Here is a 27986-nt window from a genome sequence, read left to right as displayed (position 1 = left end):
AATTTACAACTTACTCTAGACCCGGAGGTCTCAGGGTGGTTCACGGAACAAAATCAAAATATATGATCAAAATAAAAACAACAACCCAATAACCCAATATGAGTGACACTGAGCATTGGACAATGAGCAGAAAGTGGCCAACCACAGTCCTGATATCGCTTGTGCAATCACATCCTAAAAGGCACATGTTGATGGTGAGGGTGCAGCTTTTTATCTCCCCAACCCCTCATGGACCAAGTTTAACCATTGCTCAATGTCACAATTGCCTGTGGAGCCAATAAGCTGATTGCTGGGGCTTGCAAAGTGCCACACATGGAGCTATGGAAATACTGATTTGGGAAAATCCAATTTTCTTACAACTGGCATTATGTCCAATGGCAAGGTATTGGGATCCCACATTGGTTTGAATAAGGACCAAAGGACACAAACCAGCCTTGGATTTCAATGAGAGAGTTAAGCATGTGCTTTGATCTTCCCCACTGAAATCGATAGGTTCAGAAAATTGCCCTGTGGGAGACTGAAGATGGTGATGGAGAGGCAACATTGTGAGAAATCTCCCCTGAAAAATGCTATTTAGATGTCTTTGAGAAGCTGAACTGCAGACCCTCCAAGTGTCCCTATTTTCCAGGGACAGTCCCTGGAAGCCATCCCGGTTTCTGATTTCATCCCGGAATGCCTCACTTTTCCTTAGGATGTCCCTATTTCCATTGGAGAAATGTTGGAGAGTATGGAGTTATCCAGCCCCTGAGCCATCTGAAGGCAGCCCTTTATAAGGAAGTTTTTTTAAAAAAATGTTTAATGTTTTATTATGCTTTTTATATATGTTGGAAGCTGCCCAGAGTGGCTGGGGCAACCCGGTCAAATGGGGTGTGTGTGTAAATAATAATAATAATAATAATAATAATAATAATAATAATAATAATAATAATTGAATAGGATATCCCTTTTTTCATCAGACGAATGTTGGAAGATATGGAACTGTGGTCAGCCAGCAGTTTGTGGGTAAAGTCACTTCCACCCTGCAGAGGAGGTGGGGTTGCAGGCTTCACGGCCCCACCACGCACGTAGCGGCTGGAGCCCAGCCCCCACGGGATAGGGGGAATCCCCGGCCGCGTCACCCCGTGGCCAGCCAATCAGCTGGCTCTGGGGGCATGGCCTGCCCTATTTAACACAGGCACGGCCGGGGATCTCCCTCTTTTCCCACCTACCAGCTGTTCCTGTTTCCCACCCTCCTGCCCTTTAAGGTTTTCATTCCTTGACCTTGCTAGGGACCTTGGGTGGCCGCTGTTGAGGGTCCTGATAGGAATTTTTCCACTTGGCAAATTGGCACCAGCCACTTGGTTTTCGCCTACCTCGTAGCAAATCATCACAACTTTCTTGGTATTGGCGGTTAGGCATTGGCATTGGTATTGTTTTGTAGATGGAAGAGGGGAGGAAGTGCCATCACCTGCCCCGCATATTGAAGGGTCGTCCGATAAAGGATTCCAGGGGGCGTGGCCCTGTCCAAAGCCTATGGAGGTGAGGGCCTAAGGCACGCCCCCAAGCGGTGACCCCAGGGGAGTTCCTAGTTGATGTGCAGGACTCCCCCTACTGGTGGTTAACCCTTCCCGGACTTCAAGCGGATGTGCTGAAGCTGGATATAGTCGGTTAGGACCAATGCCTAAGCCAATACTGCTCATCACCTGTAACCAATAAAGTTGTGTCCTTATTCAGCCCATTAACCTTAATAATTGTGTCCTGTGTCTTTATTTCCACTGGGGGGGGGGAGGGTGAGAACTCGCCATGCAAAAACAAAGGTACAGCTTATATTTAAACCTAAATATACACACTTGAAGCGTTGCCTACTCTGATGTTGGTTGTTGGAAGGAAATTGCTCGGCGTTTTGAGTAGACAGTGCTTTCTGCAAATGAAACACACTCATTCTACTGAAGGGTTATTATGGGATAGAACAAACATGTAAGAAAGACCGAAGATCATGTAGAATCTGAGGGAGAAGGGCAAGCACCTAAATTATCTCACCTCTAGGTCTGCAGGATGCCCACACTTTGGATGTAATATTTGCACAGGCTTGATACCCATAAAGTGAAATGATAATCTCAATCTAGGGTTTTTGTTGTTGCTTGCATTGGATTCAACATGACTTCAGGGCGGTGTGTTCGAGCCCCACGTTGTGCAAAGAAGATTCCCGCATTGCAGGGGGCTGGACTGGGTGACCCTTGCGGTCCCTTCCAACTCTACAGTTCTATGATTCTATGTGAAAGGTAAAGGTAAAAAGGTAAAGGACCCCTGGGTGGTTAAGTCCAGTCAAAGTCGACTATGGAATTGTGGCGTTCATCTCGCTTTCAGGCCGAGGGAGCCGGCGTTTGTCCACAGACAGTTTTCCGGGTCATTTGGCCAGCATGACTAAACCACTTCTGATGCAATGGGACACCATGATAGAAGCCAGAGTGGATGGAAACGCCATTTACCTTCCCGCCGCTGCAGTACCTATTTATCTACTTGCACTGGTATGCTTTCGAACTGCTAGGTTGGCAGGAGCTGGGACAGAGCAACGGGAGCTCACCCTGCTGCAGGAATTTGAACTGCTGACCTTCCGATCTGCAAGCCCAAAAGACTCAGTGGTTTAGACCACAGTGCCACCTGCGTCCCGATTCTATGTAAAGTATGGTTACCAGATTTTTTTCAATGAATCCTGGGACACTTTTCAACTTCAATGGATTTTGCATAGGGACTTATCTGTAAATCCAGGGACTGTCCCCGGGAAACGGGGCATCTGGTAACCTAAATGTAAAGGTCCTATGAAGGTCCCTGTTACACATACGCTCGAAATACTTAGAGCTTATTTGAACAGTCCTTAGTGCTGTCACTCCTGCCAACCTAGCAGTTCGAAAGCACATCAAAGTGCAAGTAGATAAATAGGTACCACTCTGGCGGGAAGGTAAACGGCGTTTCTGTTCGCTGCTCTGGTTCGCCAGAAGAGGCTTAGTCATGCTGGCCACATGAGCTGTACGCCGGCTCCCTCAGCCAATAAAGTGAGATAAGCGCCGCAACCCCAGAGTTGTCCACAACTGGACCTAGCGGTCAGGGGTCCCTTTACCTTTTTAGTGCTGTCACAATGAGACAGACCCCCGGGGATTCTCCCTTGCCTGCAATTCTGCACACTTCGGGTGGGGTGGGGGAGAAATCCTGAGTTGTTGGGATGCTCCAGATGAAGACGGCGATGATCATGCTCTGTTATCATGCTCTCTGTTGAGAGCCAGTGTGGTGTAGTGATTAAGAGCAGTAGACTCGTAATCTGGGGAACCGGGTTCGCGTCTCCGCTCCTCCACATGCAGCTGCTGGGTGACCTTGGGCCAGTCACACTTCTCTGAAGTCTCTCAGCCCCACGCACCTCACAGAGTGTTTGTTGTGGGGGAGGAAGGGAAAGGAGAATGTTAGCCGCTTTGAGACACCTTCAGGTAGTGATAAAGTGAGATATCAAATCCAAACTCTTCTTCTTCTTCCTTTACTTTATGTTGCCCGATACCACACATTTCTGCAGAATTAAGTCCCAGTATGTTTGGTGGGATTTGCACTCAGGTAAGCACACACAGGATTGCAATCTTAACTGCCGAATACACGAGGTGATGATTGGACTTGGTGCTGTGAACTTCATCTTTGCCTAATCCATTATGGTAAAATCAGATGGCATGCATCTGTTTCAGAGGTGGGTTAAAAAAAAATCAGCCCAAGGGGTGCACTTCCTCCTTGGAAAACCTCTGGGGCTACTTGCCAACAGTGGGTCTGCTCAAAAGAGAGGCATGGCCACATTAGACTCTTACACATGCAGACACACTCACCACACAAACATACACACACACCAGAACATGCACATATGCATCAGAGTTCACATATCACAGCACACAAAGAGGAACAGACACACAAAGGCAGGCTGACACGTTCCTACAAGGGTCAGCAGAGGATCAGAGAGCTATTTTTCACACAAACACCCCTTTAGATGTTGTGGGGTGGGACGAGGCTGTATATCACAGCGAGAGGAAAGAGAAACATTCAGAGCTATGGGTTGTACCTGGTATTCTTTAATGTCTCTGACCATGGTGCTGAATTTAATAACGCAACATAAGGAAGCATCTGAAAAGCATCTATGGTTAGAAACCAAGCTCTATGTGCCTCAGTGTGTACAAATAAATGGGAACAAAGTTTTCAAAGCATTAGAGTACAACTGATACCTGATTTCTTTTTCTTTTTTTAAAAAATGGATTTTGTATTTAAAACATATGTCAATTGGTGACAGGCTCAAATATATTACAGATGTTTGAGAACACTTGTGTGTTATTTACGGAATCCCTCGTCTATGTTTGGTTGGTAATGGAAAATCTACCAGTCTCTCAGGATCGAGGCAACTGGGAATGGAAAAAAAGCAAACCAATGGAGCAACTTCTTCCCCCATCTTTCAGACTGGCAAAGTGGGCTTCCTTCTTGCTGTATAATCTGGTCTGCGGCCCATTTCTCACTGCTAAGAATAGTTTTGAATTGTTGAGTTTCAATGAAATATCTGCTAGCATGTCTGACTGAGTTCCTTAAGCCATTTTTGCATGGATTATGTCTCTCACATGACATTTGGAAATAATCCTCCACTTACTTCTGGAATGCAATCCATTTCTTTTTTAAAGGACTCCATTTTGCATAATGTCATAATGCCCATATAAAACTTGGCAAGGTTCAGTGTAAGTTTTAGTACAATCCACATGACAAAGAAAATGAACTGCCTGTTTTATGACAAAGGAAACAAAGGCAGCTGTTGGTGTGTGGATCTGAGGAAATCTGGGAGAAATGGCCCCAATTCGAATAGTTCCTGTTAACCATAGCACTATCATATCAAATTGATTCACATGGCTGCTTTAGGCATTTGTCTTCCTTCCATGGTGTTTTTTTATATCGTCCAGGATTAAATTTGGAAGTGGTGAAACTTTTTCAAAGTCCTTCACTTCAACAGGTCCAGATTTCCATTTTGTATGCCAGGTCAAATGCTACAAAACCTCTGATTGCTATGGCATGCTGTCAAGGACTGGGCAGAGGAGGAATGGTGAAGACCGCCTCCCCATCCTGACCCTTCCAGGAAGGAAGAAGAAGAAGACAGTATAGATTTACAACAGTGATTTGCAGAAGGTTGCAGCTCAGAGGCAGAGGAGGGGGGAAGTTGGGCAATAATGGGAGAGCCAGAACAGCAGCTGACTGACACATTGTCATTAGAAAGCATTCCAGACCCACCATCTCCCAGAACCCGGCGAGCCTTAAAAGTAGGAGAGCAAAGAGCTCAAAGACAGAGGGCATGTAGCAGCACCCATAGAAGTGATGAATAAGGAAGTGGGAGAGACGGGGAGGAGTGGAGATTCACATGGGACAATGCCATTATCCTAGAGGTTGGGTTCTATGGAATCTCCCTGTAAAGTTTGAAACAAAAATGAACTGTGTTATGTACTGAAGTTCTCACCCTGGGCCAGCATGGGGATACTGTACATAGTTTTCACTCAGGTCCACATATGCAAATAAGGGATTGAAAGTGACATTCAGTGGTTGGATAGTTACAGAAAATGGTTACTGTTGCTTTCTAGTGGAGCTCTATATAAGCAGGCTGGCTGAACCCTTCAGTTCAGTTCTGTTCTGGCCTGTGAATAAACAAGAGCTGTTTGAAGAATCGCTGTGTCGTCTGATATGTTCACCCACAACTTAACAGTAAGGAACTTTTCCTTGTCTTTATACTTTCCTGGGCAACTAGCCAGGAGCTGCTGACAGCATCCTAGCAAACATACATTGATCCTGCCAGCCATAAGCAAAGTCTCAAGAGGTTTCACAGTGACCCCCTGAAGGGACAATGTCCAGGGGAAATGCCCATTCGAGCCTTCACTCTTCAAATTAAGTGAGCGCCTGAGGGTTGCTACAGGGATAAAGGTGTTAGCTCCACCACACAAACAAATTTTGGTTGCCCTCTATGAGTTGGATAGTGACCTGAAGCGGGAAGCCTCAAATGTTTGTGCCATGCAATCTCAATGCTGCACTCATTCCCCACACAGCCTTGCATCTTTACTTTAAATAGATAACAAATGCTTAAAGAAATATTGACTGTTCCATCCTTGGCCGTCTTGCAGCGAGATCTGCTTAAGAACGATATGATGGCTCAATTCTCTCCTTTAGCCAACTTGTCTCCTGTAATGACTTCTCATCTCAGTGTTAGAAGTAAAGTTTAATCCTCCGCTGCTATCTGACAAAGTTGTGAATGGCGACGACTCTCCAGTCTGTTTTAGCCTGTGCAGCCTTATTTACATTTCAGTCTAAGGCTGAAAACCTAGAGATAATTCACTGAGAAGAATCCAGTTGCACATGCTGAGGCTCACATAGAGAACGGCGGGAGGGAGATGGAGGGGGTAACTACAATTTTGGCCGGCAGATATTGATGGGGCTAAACCTGAAACATAATCTACAGACCCACAAATTGCACAAATCTGTTCGCATAAATGTCACAATGCATCTATTGCCCAAACAGGAAAATGCTGACAAATGTTTCAAGAAAAATATCTAACCTCCTTTAAACTTCCTTCGCTTGTGAGCAAAGCCATTTTCTTTCATGGACACCCCTACTATTCCCCCTCAAGGTTCTGGGAAATTAAATTGGGAGTCTGACAACCCAAAGATCTCATCGTTTCATAAAACTGGCCAGCTATGACCACATTAACCATCAGTTCAGAAAATTAAGTTCCAGCGTGGGTACTTAGCCACATATCTAGTACCTGCAATACATTAACCGTCACAGGAAAAGCCAACTGCCCATACACTTCCAGGACACAAAAAATCCCCTTTTCATTTCTTTGCTGTGCATTTGTTTCAGAATTTTCTCATCATATATAATACTGCAGTATCTACTCACATGACAATGCCAGATTCATTTCTTACCAAAAAGTCGCCCTTTGTTATATGTATGGTTATGCTGGGTGAACTGATTTCAGCAACTGCCTTTTTAATATTCATACTGCCTGAGAAATAGGAATCCACTTCTTCTTCTCCTACAGTGCCTTAGGCTGCTATTCTAGTCATGTCTACTCAGAAGTAAGTCCTATTGAATTCCTAGATATCTCTAGGACTGCAATGTTAATTGCCAGAATTTTTGGTAGTTCCTCTTAACTTCTGAAACCCCTTAACTTCTGGGGATGCATCTTCAGTCTGCTCTATGAAGAAGAAAATGCAACTCCCACCAAAGTTAATGGGCAGCAAGTCATTTTCACTGTACTGAGCTAAAAATATATATATTTAAAAATAGTTTAGGGGAAATGAATCTTAAACTCTCTGCAGTGGGCGTTTGGATTACAGACTGATATTTCAAATCTGTCATAAAGTGAACATTAATACATCTCAATGTTGTTTATGAGTTGCACAGAGAAGTTTAAAATGCACAGTGTTCATTCTTTCCCTTTGATTGCTCTTAACAGCATAGCTTTTAGATTAACAGCACCATAGGGTGGAAAACTATATTATCTGCAAATAGGGATCCTATCTTTTCTTTCCAGACTTGCTTTTGAGCCTTTACAGTCACTGAAAGAAAGTGGAGAGGTCACCATGCAGATTCAGTGATGTGTGAATCCTCTTTCAGTTCCAAGTAAACAGGGCTCCCTATGAACATGTTATTCCATCTTCCCAATGTTTCCTTACCTGTTAATTTTCACATTTTATACGGACCAGGAGCAGCAATTTATACTAGTATGACTTGTGAGCGCCTGATTCTATTACCCCATCTCTCCCCGGTATTTGAAAAGTCATAGGATTTAGGGTTTTGCTTGTTTGTTTTAGAAAGCTAATTGGTGCTTTGCCTTTTTTTAAGTTGATGGAGTCACTTAGTTTTCTAAGTTTGCACAGCGCTATTCCCCCCCCCCCCAGAGTATTTAAACCACCCTTCTTCTTTTCTACAACAAATATGTGTCTCTCACAATTACACTGAGCCTAACGGCAGGAGACAGTTGCTACAAATTATGGAACGTCTGTGAATAATTATAGCTCTCATCAGCAGAATAAAAATCCTAAATAATGAAGAAAGGCAGTTTAAAATGTATGATGGATCACAGATCCGCTGTAATGCTGCTTGCCTCTTAAAGATAATACTAATCTTAACATAAAAGCCATGTCTTCTTCCACTAAGCAGATTTGCGTTTTCTTAGCTTGAAGGCTTTGTTCTGATGGGTTTATCATGGTGGAATGTTCCGCAAGGGAGTCAGGAATTTCAGCATTGTTGTACCATAGATCATCCATTGTCATAGCCTTTGTCCCCGAGAAGAGTTGCTGAAGTTGTAGAATTCATTTTTGTATTGATCTGCAACTTGAAAGGCAGACGCAAACCGCTTCTTAATAAGTTACATTTTCTCAATTTGCTCTGTGCTTGCCACGCAACAAAGCTGCAAGACGATGGGGTGCATTTCATGTCTACAAAGGGGCCCATTGCTCAAGCCACCCCCCCCCCTCCATGTGTGAAAGATTATACATAAGAAAGCCATGCTATATACCATGCTCCAATCTCAACGTAGGGATTACAAACAACATCACTGCTTCAATACAAAGGAGGGTACATATATGGAGCAGTTGCGCATGTGGAGATGAAAAATGTCACCTGCCAGTTGTTTGGAGGGGAACGGGATGTAGAAAGGACTGCCTCATCCCTGCCTCTTTTTACAAAGAAGCTGAATTGTACTAGGTGGGAGGGATCATCAGGGGGTTTGGGCTGGGTGTTCCTCAGTATGCAGATGACACCCCGCTCTACCTCTCCTTTAAATCAGAACTAGTGAAGGCGGTGAAGGTCCTGTGTGAGTGCCTGGAGGAGGTTGGAGGATGGATGGTGGCTAACAGATTGAGGCTGAATCCTGACAAGACAGAAGTACTGTTTTTGGGGGACAGGGGGCAGGCGGGTGTGGGGGACTCCCTGGTCCTGAATGGGGTAACTGTGCCCCTGAAGGACCAGGTATGCAGCCTGGGAGTCATTTTGGACTCACAGCTGTCCATGGAGGCACAGGTTAATTCTGTGTCCAGGACGGCTGTCTACCAGCTCCACCTGGTACGCAGGCTGAGACCCTACCTGCCTGCGGACTGTCTTGCCAGAGTGGTGCATGCTCTAGTTATCTCCCGCTTGGACTACTGCAATGCACTCTATGTGGGGCTACCTTTGAAGGTGACCTGGAAACTGCAATTAATCCAGAATGTGACAGCTAGACTGGTGACTGGGAGTGGCCGCCAGGACCACATAACACCGGTCCTGAGAGATCTACACTGGCTCCCAGTATGTTTCCGAGCACGATTCAAAGTGTTGGTGTTGACTTTTAAAGCCTTAAACAGCCTCGGTCCTGTATACCTGAAGGAGCATCTCCACCCCCATCGTTCAGCCCGGACACTGAGATCTAGCACCGAGGGCCTTCTGGCGGTTCCCTCATTGCGAGAAGTGAGGTTACAGGGAACCAGGCAGAGGGCCTTCTCGGTAATGGCGCCCGCCCTTTGGAACGCCCTCCCTTCAGATGTGAAGGAAATAAACAGCTATCTTATCTTTAAAAGACATCTGAAAGCAGCCCTGTTTAGGGAAGCTTTTAATATTTAATGCTGTATTGTGTTTAACACAAGATTGGAAGCCACCCAGAATGGCTGACCTTTCACCTAGCTGCCATGCCAATCTGCCTAGGCATGACAACGGAAATGATTATAGCAGGCACACACACACACACACACACACACACACACACACACCTGGTCATACAGCTAGACATTAGGGCAAATAGTGGGTGATTAATAAGAACTCATCTGAGTGTGTTGAGTCTTCCAGTCTTCATGGAAGTCTTTGCCTTCTTGACAAACCTCCTGTGTTACTCTAGCCTACAAGTCCATCTTGGGAAGCAACGGACTTCATCGTATCATAGTGAGGTGAGGATTCTTCATCAGGTTCATAACTCTGAAGGTTGTTAGATGTATACCTTTGATGACAACAATGTAGCTGTCTTTGTGGGCCTTACAGAGCAATCCTATATTTGTCTACTCATAAGAAAATCCAACCGAATACCATTGAAATCCTTTCCATGGCTTAAAAATTGCAGGTTTAAAACATTGTTTTGTTTTTTAAAAAAGAAAGACACGCTGTATCTGTCTACAGCAGAGCTTTCCAGACTTTTGTGTTGGTTTATGTTTCCCTCACTGAGCCGCAGCTGCAAGTCATGGGACTATGTTTTCATTCCACAGTTCAGATACTGTTGGATTCCCACGGGAAAGGGAGACGGGATGTGACGTTTACTGGTTTCCTGTTTCCTTTGTACTGTCGTTCTTTGTTGGAGTTGCTCTCTGCTTCTCACAGAGGCAAGATGTATATTTGTAACGCTCTCTGCATAGCTTAGGAATAAAGCATTTGCAATGTAGCCATATCTGCTCATCCTTTCGTTGCGGACACTGGGTTTATACTCTGCAGGGCTCAGGTCAAGATGAGCCGTATCAGCTCGGAGGACCGGAGCTGAATTTATAACATTTTCATGCTGGTGACACACTTTTTGGACGTGCATCATTTTGTGACACAGTAATTCAGTTTTACTAGCACACCGGAGGTTAAACTATCCTCTTTCCAGTCCTGGAAGGAGCTCAGGGAGCGTTCTCACACCATATCTACACACTGCAACCAACACACTAACGTGTTGAGACACACAGTTTGGAAAGCTCTGACATATAGGCACAGTGGCACCTTATTATTATTTCATATGATACAGAACTAATCCCCAACAATGTAAACAGATTCAGGATCTGAGCTCTGGTTTGTCGCAGCTTCCATACAACCCTGATACTTTGGCAATATTAACTTTTTTCATACAACGCCTCTCTTTAATATCATTTACTCGGGTAACATCAACTGTGAAGTAGCATTCGTAAACATCTGGCAACTGTAATTTCCTTTTTTATTTTTCACTTAAAATCTATTCAGCTTTTTAACCATCTTAGAAATATAGAACATCAATTCAGCCACTCATAACAAATAATGATTGAGGCTGCTTAGCAGAGGCAAGCTCCATTCTTTGACATGATGCATTCTTGCACTAAGATCTTCAGACAGGTTTATGCCTAAAATACAATTAAAATCAAGCTATGAATAACAGTATTGTGCTTTGTTACCTTATTAACTCCCAAATTGTTCTGCAGTTAACAAGCCCCTCGATGTCTGTTTCCATAAAATAAAAAAAATATTAAGAATGGCTCCCAACATTAATCTGGTTCATAAAATATTAGCATCACTTTTGCATAAAAGCCCACGCTTGCTCAGTCTGTTAAAATTGCAGATATTGCAAACTGAGCATGCCGGAAAGAAACGGCTGCATAAATGCACTTCTGCAAAGTGTAGTTGTTGTCGCAGAGAACTCGGCTGGTAAATTATGTCATGGCAACAAAATGGCATTGGAATGTAAAGATCATTTTCATTAGCAAGATTATATGCAGTAAACAACTCCAGAGGTTGCAGTCCCCAAGGTGCCTATTCCAACAGAAGAAGAAGAAGAAGACGAAGAAGAAGAAGAAGAAGAAGGGGAGGAGGAGGAGGAGGAGTTTGGATTTGATATCCCACTTTATCACTCCCTTTAAGGAGTCTCATAGCGGCTAACATTCTCCTTTCCCTTCCTCCCCCACAACAAACACTCTGTGAGGTGAGTGGGGCTGAGAGACTTCAAAGAAGTGTGACTAGCCCAAGGTCACCCAGCAGCTGCATGTGGAGGAGCGGGGAAGTGAACCCAGTTCACCAGATTACGAGTCTACCGCTCTTAACCACTACACCACACTGGTAGAAATGTAGGCAGACATTTGACATGACATATAGATTGCACTGAATATGGAACTGTTTTAACAGGATTAGTCTAAGTCATAGTTTTGGCCTCAAAATCATTCACTCAAATTGTGAAACTTTGATTGTTTGAGGCAAAATGGCAGTGCATTATATGGCACTGTTTTCAGACAGATCTTATTTCATAGAGAACTCTTTTTTTGTATTATCAATATTGGTGTTTTTTTTATATATGCTCTAACAACCCAGCAGGTAGCCTTTGTTAATTTTGTGCAATATGGTTGATTGGACCACCAGCAGTTCTTTCATAAGTAACCACCTGGATAATTATTTGCAGTATCCCATCTTTTCCTTTGTCTCCACTGATACTACATTATTCACTCCCCTCATCCCTCAAATCCCTTTGTACACTATGATTGCCAGACCAAAACCCAGCATTAAAGACATTAAGGAACATTTTGGGGTGGGGACAGTGGTGCTCAGGGTATAAAATGTGCTGAGAAATGCTGGAGGGCGGGGGGCGAGAGACATCTATTCTGCGAAGTGTTGGAATACAGGGCGACTCCTTAAGTTAGGGACATCTGGCAAGTTGGCAGGGCTGGCCCCGTTACTAAAACATGAAGCCACCCTGCCTAGCCCAAAGTGAGGCCATATGTTCTGTTTTCCCCAACATAGTAGATGTCAGATACGTGCCAAGCCTTGGCTGCCTCAGTCACCGCTCTTGATGGACATAACTTGTAATGGAATTTGAACATTTAGCGCTTTGGCATCTGTGCTGCGCTGAAGATCAAGCTTGTATTCTGAACTTTCTCTGCTTTGCCTTTTCCCCCTGATTGATTGATCAATCAGCGGTTGCTGAGAACATGCCCACAAATCTGTGTGAGAAAATAAGCAAACACGTATCATCCTTATTGTAGTGCACCTGACCAAGTTTAGACCAGAAGTGGGGTCTCCATCCCCAAGAATGTTTTCATTTCCTGGCCAGTGCAAAGGGCAAAATAAAGTTCTGTTTCAATAGCCAAGATGCCTCAATGGTAGGAGAAGTCTGTGCTTGGGAAGACTAAACTTAACAAACCAATAGACAGGCAAACTACTGTGTTTCCCAGAGCTGCTTAGGCAGATATACCTGACATGTCACCAACTCTCAGCCGTTCACACAGACACGAATCTGTCTTTTTGACTTCGTTTCAAAAGCTTCATGCATTACCTAGGGCCACTGCTAGCTCTCTGCATGTAAGAAAGGGGGATGGGGCACCCCAATTTCCAAAGTCACCCCTATAATTTTTATTAAATTTTCTATTTTACATTTTAGAATATTCATCTAAACAACCTTAAAATACCAGTGACTTCCCTTCTCTCTTTCCATTGTTTATTTTGCATAACATAAATCCCTGCATGTTTTACATACACTAAACCATCCATCAAAACTTATTTATACTGTTGAATTTATTTTAATGCTGCCAATGTTTTCAAGTGTACACCATATAATCAACAAACATTTTCCAATTTTCTTTAAACGTATGTTCTTCTTGTTCTCTTATTCTACAGTATATGTTAGGTCCACAAGCTGCACGTATTACATCAGTTTAAGTCGCCATTCTTCTTTAGTTGGGACCTTGCTCATTTTCCAGCAAATATTCAAAGTTTCTCTATGAGACACATAGACGTATAATATAGTATAATATGGTAGAAGCAGCTATCCTTCCTCAGTCAAACACTGAACAGCTATCCTTGTAGCATCAAAACTGACATAAGTTTTTAGCCATCTCTCACTTGTCTCCAATGAGGTGTAGCAGAAATTTGAACTTATGCCTCCCCAAGCTCCCTCACAAGTTGGTACCTCTGTTGATAAGTGTGGGTGCCTTGTGGTGAGAATATTCCTCAAATTTTTCCCTTTGGAGTAAAGGACTCACCAGAACCCACCTAGTGAATGATAGAGGGTTGGGAGACACCAAGGGACATTGAGCCTAAGCAAAGACCTTCTACTGATGGAAAAGGAATGGGCAATCTGACACTGGGGTTTGTTTCTGAATAATGCAGAAGCACCTTTGTACAGTATTAGGGAGGTGGGTGGTGCTGTGGTCTAAACTACAGAGCTTAGGGCTTGCTGATCAGAAGGTCGGTGGTTCGAATCCCTGCGATGGGGTGAGCTCCTGTTGCTCGGTTCCTGCTCCTGCCAACCTAGCAGTTCTAAAGCACAAAGTGCAAGTAGATAAATAGGTACCACTCTGGTGGGAAGGTAAACGGCATTTCCGTGCGCTGCTCTGGTTCTCCAGAAGCAGCTAAGTCATTCTGGCCACATGACCTGGAAGCTGTACACCGGCTCCCTCGGCCAGTAAAGCGAGATGAGCGCCGCAACCCCAGAGCCGTCCGTGACTGGACCTAATGGTCAGGGGTCCCTTTACCTTTTACCTTTGTATTCTTACACCTGAAAAGTATGGGGAGCAATGTTTCGTGTCGGCTTTGCATCTGGCACCCTGGTGCATGCCAAAATCCATGACCGTGAAGGGAAAGAAACCAGGGGAAGTTGTTGTTGTCTTTGAATGCCTCGTTTTCAGATTCCAGACAGACATTAGGGGCAAAGACAAACTGAGACGGGTATTGTGGAGTCGAAAACTGAGGCCTGAGAGAACTTGGAAATGTGCTGTGTCAGAGAATGATTTTGCTTATCTTTCCCGAGCCAATTCAGGCACTGTTGCTCGTGAGGCAACCTTATCAATAGTAGTTTTCCTATTCTTGGTGTTGGCTTATTACTTTCCCTGACAGTACAGTACATGCTATCAGACAGAAGCAAGTTTACTAGAGGCCTGACTTTGAGATTAACTCTAATGTGCAGCTCATTGAACACATTTAATCTTCTAAATTCCCCGGTATTGATTTGCAGAATGGAAGCTTATGTCTGCTGATAGAAATGTATTGCTCTTGTTCAAACAGACGATAACTCTCATCCTTGCATATTGTATAGGCTCGCCCTGTTCCGGAAAGGTTACAGCATCTTTAAAAACTTTTGAAATGGCCGCTTTTGTGCCTGGTGTGACTCAATAGCCCTTGACACAGATCACCTTTCCCCATTCTGGTGCCTTCCAGATATTTTCAAGTACAAGTCCCATGAGTCAAGGCCAATGCTGGCTGGAGCTGCTGGGAGTTTGATTCCCCAAAATCTGAAGAGCACCAAGCTGGGGAAGGCTGACTGACCACTGTAAAGGAATCCTCTTAGCTAATGATACCACTTCCAGTTTGCTGTTATGCAAGCTATTTCAGTTAAGAGAGCCATGATTTCCTTTCTCTTTACCCTCCCAAACCTTGCCAGTAGGTGTTTTGATAAATATTTACCTGCACTGAGCCTCTGTGTGCTGCAAGATTGCTTTGCTTCCATTTCGTGAGAACAAGGGGGCCCTTGGGATAAGAAACAGGAATGGTTTTCAACCTCAAAACCTTTAATGAGGAATCACTAAATGTCTGCTATGACAACCCTGTACATTGTAGAGTATTACAGGAGTCATACTCGGTTCATGAGAAGTGCTGACCCACTGGGTCTCTTCATCACCCTCTGTGACCTGAATGGACTGCCTAGAACACACCCAAAGGTCTCTTGCAGCTGTGCATTGCAAGGGGAAGTGGACAGAGGCGGGCGAGTTGCTTTTCAGAGAAGGGGAGTCCATTTTTCATTGGGGAACCAATTCATTAATCCAGAAACTCATTCATTGATCAATTCATCCATATTTCTATTGGGGAACCCCTGATAAACTTTGGAGGAATGCCTTTGTCCCCCACCAGGGCATTCAACACACACACACACACACACACACACACACACACACACACACACACAACTTGGACTTCTGAACCCCTGTAAGATTGCTCACCTTCCTCGTAGCAGCCTGGCTAGGAGGCGGGGGGTTGACGCCCCCTCTGCGCCAGCCCCGGCCACGTCTACCCTGCCCAGCCAATCCATGCGGGGGGCGTGGCTGCAGGTAATTTAAACTGTGGCATGGCCGGGGGCTTCCCTCTCTCACCTCCACACCAGATCTGATGTGATGTTACAATTGCTTTGCAAACATGTAGGCGGAGGGCCATCTTGGGAGTGGCACCCTCCCTTGTAGAACGCCCTCCCATCAGTTGCCAAGGAAATAAACAACTATCTGAATTTTAGAAGACAGCCCTGTATTGGGAAGTTTTAAATGTTTGACATTGTATTATGTTTTTATATGTGCGGGAAGCCGCCCAGAGTGGCTGGGGAAGATGGGTGGGTTATAAATAATAAAATTATTATTCTTATCAAAAGACATCTTTGGGGAAGTCTTTCCGGGCTTGGGTGCATGCAATTGTGTCTGTGTAGCTGGTTTTGTTGTGGCCAAAATGCCCATGGAATGACCTTAATTCCCCCTGTGCACCATTCCAGATACATTTCTATCTTGCACACATCGAAAACAACCATAAGCTACATTGAAGGGATGGCTATGCCACGTTGAGACTAAGAAGGAGGAAGCAGACAGCTTTAATGGACCAGTCTCTGCTGCCTCCTGATGTTGTTGGACGATAGGTCCCATTATCCGTGACCATTGACAGCGCTGGACTGATGGCAAGTAGACAGACAGCCAGCCAGACAGGGGCTGGTTGAATGCAGATTGCTGTTTCCCTTAATGGACCAGCTTCCACTGACTACGGAACACGAGCTTTGAATATTTCAGCCTTGATTCCTCATTTATTTTAGATGGAGCACCTCGAGTTGGCAAGCTGTGAAAGAAGCTGCTGGCTGAACTCGTTATTGATACAGAAGTACTTTCATCTGAGACTGTGAACTGAAGATAACACTTCATCCATCTGATGAAGTGGACTCAAGTCCATGAAAGGTTATGCTATAATAAATTTGTTAGTCTAATAAGGGTTTCTTCTGTCATTTTTTGAACATGAGGCTGTAATCTGAACCAAGCATATTAATTAGGAAGTTCAATGGAAATCAATGGGGTTTATCTTCGTATAAAGTGTCCTTTATCATGTCGGACTTGGATGTGGGAGACCAGAGCTCAAATCCCGACTCAGCCATGAAGTCCACGGGGTGACCTTGGGCAGGTCATGATCTCTCAGAGGATTGTTGTTAGGATTAAACTGAGAGCAGGATAAGTATTAATGCCAGCTTAAACTCATCAGAGCTAAATAAATAAAATAAATAAATTAGTGGCTCATCCTGAAGATCAGATGCATCCATCAAATTCAGTGGTGCCGTGTGAGCATTGTGGTAATGTGTCCGTCTAATTTAGATGTGCATCTGCATCAGACGGACATATGGATTCTGCTTGTCAAATAGGGGCAAATGTGTTTCGGATCATACTGCCTCCTGTCCACTGTGGCTCATATTATACTTTTTTTATTATAGACCTATAAAGATTTCTCTCCGAGTATTTAGTAGCGGCGGAAGAGCACCATTCAAGAATATATTGTCAGCAAGCTAGATGGGGATGTACTTGTGGCAAAATCCCCATAAAACAGCACTAAAATGAAATTACATTTCAATGGTTACAGGTTCACCATTGCCTGCGATTAATTTCCTTTGGCTGTCTGCAGGGAAGTTAGTCTTAAAGCAGATTTTCTTCTTTGAAACACTGCGCATCTAAGCTCGGTCCCAGAAACTTGCAGCACAAGAGAAATGTTTCAAAGGATGACTAAGTGAAACAAAAGGGGAAATGTTCGGAGCAGCCAAGAGCCGCTGGCAATTGTTGTCCCTGACAGGGTATTCTCCATGCACTTGGATTATTTCATTTTATCCCTTGGATGAGGAGGAATATTAAAGAGGTTCAATTTGGCAGTTTCCACACTCCTGCCAAAGCATAATGTCCTTTTCAGATTTCCCACCGCCTACTCATGGTTTATTCTCCATCTGACACTTGAGTAATTGTTATGCACCATTTCCATCTGTGATTTACTTTGTATTTCCTCTTGCAGGTGACAGTTAATGCATCTTGTCTGCTGTGTGAAATAAACAATGGCCCGGAAAATGCTAAGAGCAAACATCGACAGTGATTAGGGCACAAGAACTGCTTTGACTTTCCCTCAACACATTGTTTTTAAAGTGATGAGATATTCTAGCACAGCTTTCTCCAGCTCGGTGATCTGCAAATGCTTTGGACTGCCCCAGCTATGTTATTTTGTCATAGATTTGACCTCCTCTCAAATTATCATCTCCAAACTCAGGGTCCTGAGGTGGGTGTGGGGGTCTTCATCACCAGGTTCTGCACTTCATCGGGTTCTGCACTTAGGCAGGAAGAACCAGATGCACAAATATAGGATGGGGGAACATCTGACTCGCTAGCAGTACATGTGAAAAGGATCTAGGGGTCTTGGTAGACCACAAGCTTAACATGAGTCAACAGTGTGTTGCAGCAGCAGCAAAAAAAGAGAGTCAATGCTAGTTTAGGCTGCATCAACAAAAGTATAGTGTCTAGATTGAAGGAAGTCATAGTACAGCACTATTCTGCCGTGGTCTGAACACACTTGGAATACTGTGTCCACTTCTGGGCACCACAGTTTAAGAAGGATGTTGACAAGTTGGAATGTGTGCAGAGGAGGGCAACCAAGATGATCAAGGGTCTGGAAGCCAAGTCTTATGAGGAGCCCTTGAAGGAGCTGGGTATGTTTAGCCTGGAAAAGAGGAGACTGAGAGGAGATATGATAGCTATCTTCAAATATCTCAAGGGCTGTCACGTGGAAGAGGGAGCTAGTGAACTTTCTCTTCCTCTGGAGGGTAGGACTCGAACCAATTGCTTCAATTTATAAGAAAGGAAAATCTGATTAAAGACCAGGAAGAACTTTCTGACAGGAAGAGCTGTTCCACAGTGGAATGTTTTTCCTCAGGAGGTTGTGGACTCTCCTTCCTTGGAAATTTTTAAGCAGAGTTTGGATGGCCTTCTTTCATGGATGCTTTAGCTGAGATTCCTGCATTGGACTAGTTGACTTCGGCTCCCTTCCAACTCTACAATTCTGATTCTATGAAAATTGCCACTTGACCTCATTGTGACATCAGGTGATTGACAGGTGGGGTAGCCCTTGATGACGAGCCACTGACCTGCTATATTGGTGCAGGGATCCAGTTCTGCAGCCCTGTTCTAATTCCATGCTCCATTTTAATTCAGCGAGACTTACTAAACTGGCATAGGGATGCAGGTGGCGCTGTGGTCTAAGTCACTGAGCTTCTTGGGCTTGCTGATCAGAAGGTCGGCGGTTCAAATCCCCACGACGGGGTGAGCTCCCGTTGCTCAGTCTCAGCTCCTGCCAACCTAGCAGTTCGAAAGCACACAAAAAACTGCAAGTAGATAAATAGGTACCACTCCAGCGGGAAGGTAAATGGCGTTTCCATGCACTGGTTTTGGTGTTCCGTTACACAAGAAGCTGCTTGGTCATGCTGGCCACATGACCTGGAAAAAGTGTCTGCAGACAAACGCCGGCTCCCTTGGCCTGTAAAGTGAGATGAGCGCCGCAACTCCAGAGTCGTCTGCAACTGGACTTAACTGCCAGGGGTCTTTTACCTTTACCTTTTTAAACTGGCATAGGATTGGGCTGCATATATCAAAGGCTTCTCCTGATTCTAACATTTCCATTGTTCAGGAAACACATTTCCATTTTGTGTGTGTGCTGGATTAACAACATATGAAGCATGGTGTATTCTTGCAATATTCAAATATTTTTTTTTAAAAAAACTTTTTTGGGAGGGTGGGGGGTTTGAAGTGGTGAGACTTTGCAACTCCACCGCCCTATACTTGCCTTCCAAAGCCATTATTTAAAATGGAGAAAGGGAAGCAATGCACCATAGAGATATCCCGTGGAAGTAGCTGCTCAATCAACAGAATGACAAAATGACGGTGCTCGAGTTGAGAGGCTCTCCAGCCTGCAGTAAAAAGAGCCATAAAACACTGTAAAAACAGTTTCAAGCACTGCCTTCTCTATGCAGTAGTGGCAAGGATATATAAAAAAACCGCACAACCGTCACACTAACAAAACTTCTGCAATATTGGCTTAGAAACAAGCGCACATACAAAAATACAGGATCCCATTTCTTGCTTCTGCGAAAATTCTAGTTACTCTCATCTACACCTAAACCCCACCATGCCTGTTAAGGGAGAAGAGGCGCTTTTTCAAAGGGATGAGAGGGGTTGTTGTCTTCTTGAGCAACTAGACTGGTGACTGGGAGTGGCTGCCGCGGCCACATAACACCGGTCTTGAAAGACCTACATTGGCTCCCAGTACGTTTCCAAGCACAATTCAAAGTGTTGGTGCTGACCTTTAAAGCCCTAAACGGCCTCGGTCCTGTATACCTGAAGGAGCATCTCCACCCCCATCATTCTGCCAGGACACTGAGGTCCAGCTCCGAGGGCCTTCTGATGGTTCCCTCACTGCGAGAAGCGAAGTTACAGGGAACCAGGCAGAGGGCCTTCTCGGTAGTGGCACCCACCCTGCGGAACACCCTCTCACTAGATGTCAAAGAGAAAAACTACCAGGCTTTTAGAAGACATCTGAAAGCAGCCCTGTTTAGGGAAGCTTTTAATGTTTAATAGACTAGTGTATTTTAATATTCTGTTGGAAGCCGCCCAGAGTGGCTGGGGAAACCCAGTCAGATGGGTGGGGGAATGAATAATAAATTATTATTATTATTATTATTATTATTATTATTATTATTAAACGAGACTTTAACAGGAACAGAGGCGGAAGGAATTCAGGTGTAACGGCTCCTCCTAATGCACCTTTCTATCAACAGCTGGCAAACATGCAGGGAAATGTGGTGAATGCTAGGAATGGGCACAATCCAGACAAAGTGCAGGGCTGTAGCCCAGGGATAGAGCACCTGCTGTGCATGCAGAAGGTGCCAATATTACTCCCTGGCACCTCCAAAGTAGGGCTGTATGAATTGTTAGAGAGCCACTGTAAGTCAATGTAGACAATACTGAGCTATATGGACTGATGGTTTGACTCAACATAAGGCACTTTCCTATGTTGGCTGGCTATTATTTTTTTTTAAGCTCCACTGATTTCAATTTTTTAAAATATAATTTTTATTGATTTTAACATATAAATTATAAAATGTACCACAAAACTTATCACTTATACAATCTTTTTAGACTTCCATCAGCACCTCTGATGATCCACTGTTTTAACCACTTCTTATGCATTTCTTAACTTTATATTGCCTTTACATCTCTTAACAAATCATCCTTCCCCTTCTCCATTTTTGCAATACTTCCAATAATACTCCTCACAAAACTTCTTGCAAACCTACAAACGTCGTCTGATCTTCACAAATACTTTTCAAATAGTCCGTAAATTTACTCCAGTCTTCCATGAATTTCTGGTCCCGCCGGTTTCAAATCCTTCCTGTTAGTTTATCTATTTCTGCATAGTCCATTAACTTCATCCTCCATTCTTCAATCATTGGTAGTTCTTCTTGCTTCCATTTTTGGGCCAGTAATATTCTTGCTGCTGTTATTGCATATAAAAAGAGCTTATATTCCTTTCTATTTATATCACTCCCAACAATGCCCAATAAAAATGCTTCTGGTTTCTTTATAAATGTATATTTCAACATCTTTTTCATCTCATTATATATCATCTCCCAGAAGCATTTCACCTTTTTACATTCCCACCACATGTGATAAAATGTTCCCCTTTTTCCTTTACATTTCCAACATTTATTACTGACATTATACATTTTTGCTAACTTGACAGGTCTAATATACCATCTATAAATCATTTTCATCACATTTTCTTTTAGGGCATTGCATGCAGTAAATTTTAAACCTTCTTTCCATAATTTTACCCAATCACTCAGCTGTATATAAGTTCCACTGATTTCAATGGCACTCGCTGAAACATGATTTAGTCTTCCTCTGAAATCAGTGAGACTGCTTGGTTAATGACTCTACTGGGTTCCTGAAAGTTTTCCATTTGGGAAACCTAAAACTGTGACCATCTTTCTCTTTGTGGCAGACACTTAAGATTGCCCACCCCAGCTGGTGGGCTCTTTTACACCTGCATGAAATCCACTCACTAAATATCCATGCCAATGACATCTTCCTTTGTTGCATTCCACCTGCCCCCACCCCACAAATCCAGTTTTTAAAAGGCAAAGGAACCTTTAAGGGGGGCGGGAGGTGCTTCCTAATACAAGCAAACATAGCTTAATAAAGTTCTTTTGAAAATCTAAAGATCCATCGTTTAACAGTTCAAACTGTCTTCCATTGTAGGACTGGGGCGGGGAGGGTAATTCGATTCAGTTCACATTTAAAGGAGAACATACATTATTCACACTTTTTGGAGCTGCATGTTAACTGAAAACAGCCATCCTTTGAAATTTGCATTTCTCCAGCCAAGCAACAGAGTTGAAAATACATGTACAAGAGTCAAGGTTGCATCGGAAGGCATATATTAGGGGAAATCGTTTTTACCAAAATGCATTATATTAGGGGGAATTGCTTTGTCAAAATGTGCATTGGCAAAACCTGCTTTGCAAAAAAGGTGTGTATTAGGGACGAATTGCCTACAGCAATATTTATATTAGAACTAAAATGCTGGTGATTTTTCCACGAGGATAAATAAAATAATTGCAAACAGATGTGGAGAACTAAACTTAAGATGGGAAAGATGAGAGAAACTGAGAAAAACCAACGATTTCACATTTCCCCACCCTTGCGCTGCAGTACTCTGAGAAAAGCAGGGGACGATATTAGCTTAATTCAAATGGTTATGAGCAGAGTTGTCACATCGCTGCAGTCAAAGGCACCTGAAGGCTGGTTTCTGGGAATTACAGGTGGGCAGGTTTCCCACAGGTATCTGGCTAGTCACTGTAAGAACAGGATTTTGAACTGGGTGAGCCATTGCATTGATGAAATAGGTCCATCTTACCTTATACAGTGGTGCCTCGCAAGATGAAATTAATTCGTTCCGTGAGTTTTGTCGTCTTGCGATTTTTTTCGTCTTGCGAAGCACGGTGTCGGGAAAGTTTTGGAAAAGCTTCAAAAATCACCAAAGTCTTCAAAAACCTCAAAAAAGGCTACCACACCGCGTGCTATGAGTTGCTCCTCGAAGTCAAGTCGCAACTGTATTAACGGTGTTAAGAAAAAGGAAACAAACTTGCAAGACGTTTCCATCTTGCGAAGCAAGCCCATAGGGAAAATCGTCTTGCGAAGCAGCTCAAAAAACAAAAAACCCTTTCGTCTAGCGAGTTTTTTGTCTTGCGAGGCATTCGTCTTGCAAGGTACCACTGTATTTTTATTTTGTCCATAGTCCTGTGCCTTTAGCAACAGTTCGGTCTTCAGAAGTTAGTTGTGAAAAGCTTCACCGGCTGATTTCTGCAGATCAATGTACATTTAAGGTGGTTGTTGTTGCTGCTGCTGTATATTTATTTATACCCCATCTTTTTCTCTGACAGGGACTCAAGGCGGCTTACAGATAAAATGAGAGCAACTAAAAACAGAAGAAACCCAATCCTAAATAATAAATAAAAATTAAAGATTAATAGAAATATATAGACAGCATACCCTCCAATATTTCTCCAATGAAAATAGGGACATCCTATTCCACACCCTCCAACATTTCTCCAAGGAAAATAGGGACTTTTCAAGGAAATGCAGGGCATTCCTGGATCAAATCAGAAACTGGGACAGCTCCTGTAAATCTGGGTCTGTCCCTGGAAATTACAGACACTTGGAGGTTCTGTAAATAGAGATGATCTATTAAAAACGTACAATATCCTAAGTGTTAAGGGAATGAGCAGCTTCCTGAGTCTCCTCTAGAACAAAGAGATTCAAGCACAAGTTATTTGACACATTTAGGTAGGTCTAGAAGGCTCTGGGATGCTATATTCGAGGTCTCTTCATTGTCCACTTCCAGGATTAAATATTTCCTTTTCCTCTTAGCAACCTGCACAAGCAACGTTGGTTTAATTGGCACACCCACTCTGAGGTCCTCATACTTGAACCTACACATTTTTAAAAGCCCTAGCGCTATTTACGAAGCTGGCATCATTAGTCTTTAATAGTGCTGGGCCTGACCCTCAGTTTCTGAAATGTTTTCTTCGCTTGCAAAGGAGGCCACTGTTTTCTTCTCTTGCTTTTCAATTCTTTTATACTTTCGGGGGTGGCGGTACAAGATGGAGCTTATTAATCACCGTGACGCGGCTGTGGGTGGCTTGTTTTCTTCCCCCTTCCCATTAAGCATTTCTTCAGCACTCCTCAGCCTCCTCAGATGCCTGTGCTTCCCCACTGTAAAAAAGCCCCATGGGACATTAGTACATTTCCCCCCTGGATGTCTAATTGAAGTGTGGGAAGCTGTGAAGAATGGCTACCAAACACCTGAGATTGGTGCACTAACCGATTTTGTTCTTAAAGGATGACCTTTAGCTTCTCTTTTCTTTTTAAATAATCCTTCAGCTCTGATTTCTGTAAAAGTAAACAGACTTCACTATTCTAAAAAAATCTACATAGTAGGCAATTCTTCTCTGTCCACAAGGAAATCCCTGTGAGGACGTTTTGGGGTTTTCACGAAGCATAGGCTGAAGGAAGGCTTGAAGATGAAGGACCTCGAGAGAGACGATTTGTGGAACAAGCAAAAGCACACTCACTAACACCCTTTGGCTACTTCAAAAATAAGCCAAGTACAACCAAATCCCTGCACCCCACTCATGAGAATTCCTCTCTCCTTTGATAATTTTTGCAAGCAATTTCTTTTCTGATTAATTGGTGGAGAATGGGTGGAAGAGAAGCAAGGGGAATTTTCGGCACAGCGCTAGCTTGCAAACACTTACTGCAGATTAGATGCAATAAATGTAGCAGGCTTGACAACCCCCCCCCCCCCCACATTTTAGATTTCATCACATGGGGACCACAGTACATCCCAAATGCACTGATTTAGATAATCCTGGATTCCCATTAGGTTCTTATTTTGATGGCCCAAGTTCAGAAACAGTCACAATTTCACATGGCAATGTCTGGTAATATAAATTGGCATTCTCTGGGCTTCTTAACTGGTGTTTTCACTGGGGGGGGGGCGAACTAAAAAAGGCACTTTGGGATCCTGTGGAAGAGCATTTGTTCATTTTAAATAATTAAAAATGCATGCATTTAAACAAATACTGAAGAACATGTATTTTAATATTAAATGACTGCAACTTAAAGCCACTTGGAATTACATATACAGTGGTATACATATACAGTGGTACCTCGGGTTACATATGCTTCAGGTTACAGACTCCACTAACCCAGAAATAGTACCTCGGGTTAAGAACTTTGCTTCAGGATGAAAACAGAAATCTTGCTCCGGCGGCGTGGCAGCAGCGGGAGGCCCCATTAGCTAAAGTGGTGCTTCAGGTTAAGAATAGTTTCAGGTTAAGAACAGACCTCAGGAACGAATTAAGTACTTAACCCGAGGTACCACTGTAAATAAAAATGCCCAGAACTGGGTGGAGCAATGGATGTAAAGTAAAGGTAAAGGACCCCTGGGAGGTTAAGTCCAGTCAAAGGTGATGATGGGGTTTCGGTGCTCATCTGGCTTTCACGCTGAGGGAGTCAGCGTTTGTGCACAGACTGTTTTCCAGGTCATGTGGCCAGCATGACTAAACTGCTTCTGATGCAATGGGACACCATAATGGAAACCAGAGTGGACAGAAACACTGTATACCTTCCCACTGCAGTGGTACCCATTTATCCACTTGCACTGGTGTGCTTTCAAACTGCTAGGTTGGCAGGAGCTGGGACAGAGCAATGGGAGCTCACCCCATCATGGGGATTTGAACTGCCACCTTCTGATCTGCAAGCCCAAGAGGCTCAGTGGTTTAGACCACATTTTACTTTGGTACAATAGCCTAGTTCCCACACAGACTTGCACACCCTACACATCCTTCATCCAGGCCAGCAAGGGTAGATGCTAGAGTGCAGGGGGACATTCCAATCAGCTGGAAAAACGCAAGGAACATATGAACCAAGGGGAGTGGGCTAGGAGGAGAGGGCTTGGGAAGAATCCCAAAGTCTAGATAGAAAAGACCGAGTGGCCACATTCAGTCCCTGGGTCAGAGGTCCTTCACCACTCATTTATTCTAACTGAGGAGGCCACAGCTAGGTTGCTTGAGCAAAATAAACATGTTCTGTTGCCCCTTCATCTTCCTCACAAACCACCACCTACAGTGCCAAGTTAAACCCACTTCCAAAAGACATTCATCAGTAATCTCTCTGCCCCGCAGGGCTGTCTTCTAATCTGCTCTCAGAGTGCTATTTCAAAAGCCACCAAGAAGTGATTGGCTGTCCTAGGACCTCTCATTAGAAAGTCCTCGTGAATTACATTTGTGCATGTTGCTTTTTTTCCAGGTCAGAGCCTATTTAGGAGAACAATTGATTTTGCAGTACGTGGTGGCATCAAACTTTTAAGTCGATTACAGTCTCCATGCTTCATAAATTACATCAGTCACGCCTTCTTTTTCGGAAAGCCCAAATGCTCTGCTTTCTTTCTCTTAATAAGAATTAATGCTCTTCTCCACCTAAATGTGCACAGGAGCTACTGAACATAAACATAAACATAAATCCATATTTAAAGCAGCTTTATCAAAAAGGCTTTTTTTACATAAAGTGTGACAACATCATCATTCCTTATTGAAGATTGGCAGACAAAATGTGTGTGATTGTAAAGGGTTGGCACAACAGAGGGCTTCAAGAGGGCCTTTGCATTGTGAGGACCGGTGGGAAAGCTTGCAGTGCCATGGGTTGCTTTGCACTCTGCACACATGGGAATGCTATACCCCCCTGGGGCACAGGCAAGGGCTATAGCTCAGTGGTAGAGCATCTGCTTTGTAGGCAGAAGGCTGCCGGTTCAATTCCCAGCATCTCCAGGCAGGGCAGAGAGAGGAGCCTGTCTGAAAACCCTGGAGATCTGCTACCAGTTATTGTAGTCAATACTCTGAAGCCCTCGCTGAGGGTGAGTATCAATATATAAATGCTCACACTTGTATTCTCTTCCAAGGATTATGCTACACATTCATTTAGGATTGGCGCTGCTACAACGGCCGCGCATATGGGCCTCCCTGCGGATAGGATTAAAGAAATGGGCTGTTGGAAATCTGATGTGTACAAGGGATACATCCGATAGTACGCTTTGAATGCCATTTATTACCTCCCTTCTTACCCATCTTCTCTTTTCTTTGTCCTTAGCTGACTTTGGTAAACAAGTTTGGATCTGCAGTCACAGTATTGTTCATTGGGCCTGCGGCCAGTCTGCAATTTGCGGCTTCACTCCTAACTTGGGGCTACCATCGTGGGTGCAAGTTTTCTGGTTTTCAAGACGTGGCATGCGATGGGAAGAACTCATGCCACTGCTGAAGGCAAAAGCCGCCGTGTTTGGCCCCCCTAACATTCTTATCATTCAGCTGGGGGAGAATGACCTGGCCAACGGGTAGAGTGTGGACTTGTTGTTGGACATAAAAAAGGACTTGGATGAGTTGGCTGCTTTATTTCCCAGAACAGCCTTGTTTTGGTCCTCACTCTTGAAGAGAAGGGTATGGCGCGGTTCGCATAACATTATGGCCATCAAAAAATCCAGGAAATCCACTCTTAAATCGTGTGGTAGCGCGCAAAGTGCATTTCATGAATGGCCTAGTTATCCCGCATGATGATATCCGGATTGGCCACCAGGCTTTGTTCCGGGATGATGGTGTGCATCTTTCAGATCGCGGCAACGACATATGGCTGGCTGACATCATTAGAAGTCTTAGGGATTGGTTGCAGCTGTGAGGGTATTGGCGGCGAGCCTCTTGGGCTCGGGTGGTGGTTAGGCATTGGAATGTGTTGTTGGTGTATGGAAGGGCAAGGTGTGGCCATCGCCTACCCCTTCACTTATGGGTATTCCGTTAAAGGAATCCAGCGGTCATGGATCCTGTCCGATGCCCTGTGTGGCAGGGGCCATGGCACGACCCCTGGTGACATCAGGGGAGAGCTTATAGTTGTATTTGCATCAACAGGCTCCCCCTACTGGTGGTTAACCTCTCATCAGACTCACCCCTCTCCGAGTGGGTGGAGTCAAATTTGCTGTGGTCCAATGCCTAAGCCAATACCTTCTCACATGCTGTAATCAATAAAGTTGTGGCCTTTTCTTGCCCATTAACATAATATACTGTGTCCACGTG

The 27986-nt window shown here is 44.0% G+C and overlaps 1 pseudogene; it reads left to right on the top strand.

Moving 5' to 3' along the window:
- Positions 1-19683: 19683 nt before the first annotated feature.
- LOC144329087 (uncharacterized) lies at positions 19684-27594 on the top strand (annotated as a pseudogene).
- Positions 27595-27986: the final 392 nt, after the last annotated feature.

The sequence above is a fragment of the Podarcis muralis genome, chromosome 10, assembly GCF_964188315.1.
Source record: "Podarcis muralis chromosome 10, rPodMur119.hap1.1, whole genome shotgun sequence".
Taxonomy (NCBI): Eukaryota; Metazoa; Chordata; class Lepidosauria; order Squamata; family Lacertidae; genus Podarcis; species Podarcis muralis.
This window is presented reverse-complemented; position numbering and strand designations above follow the sequence as displayed.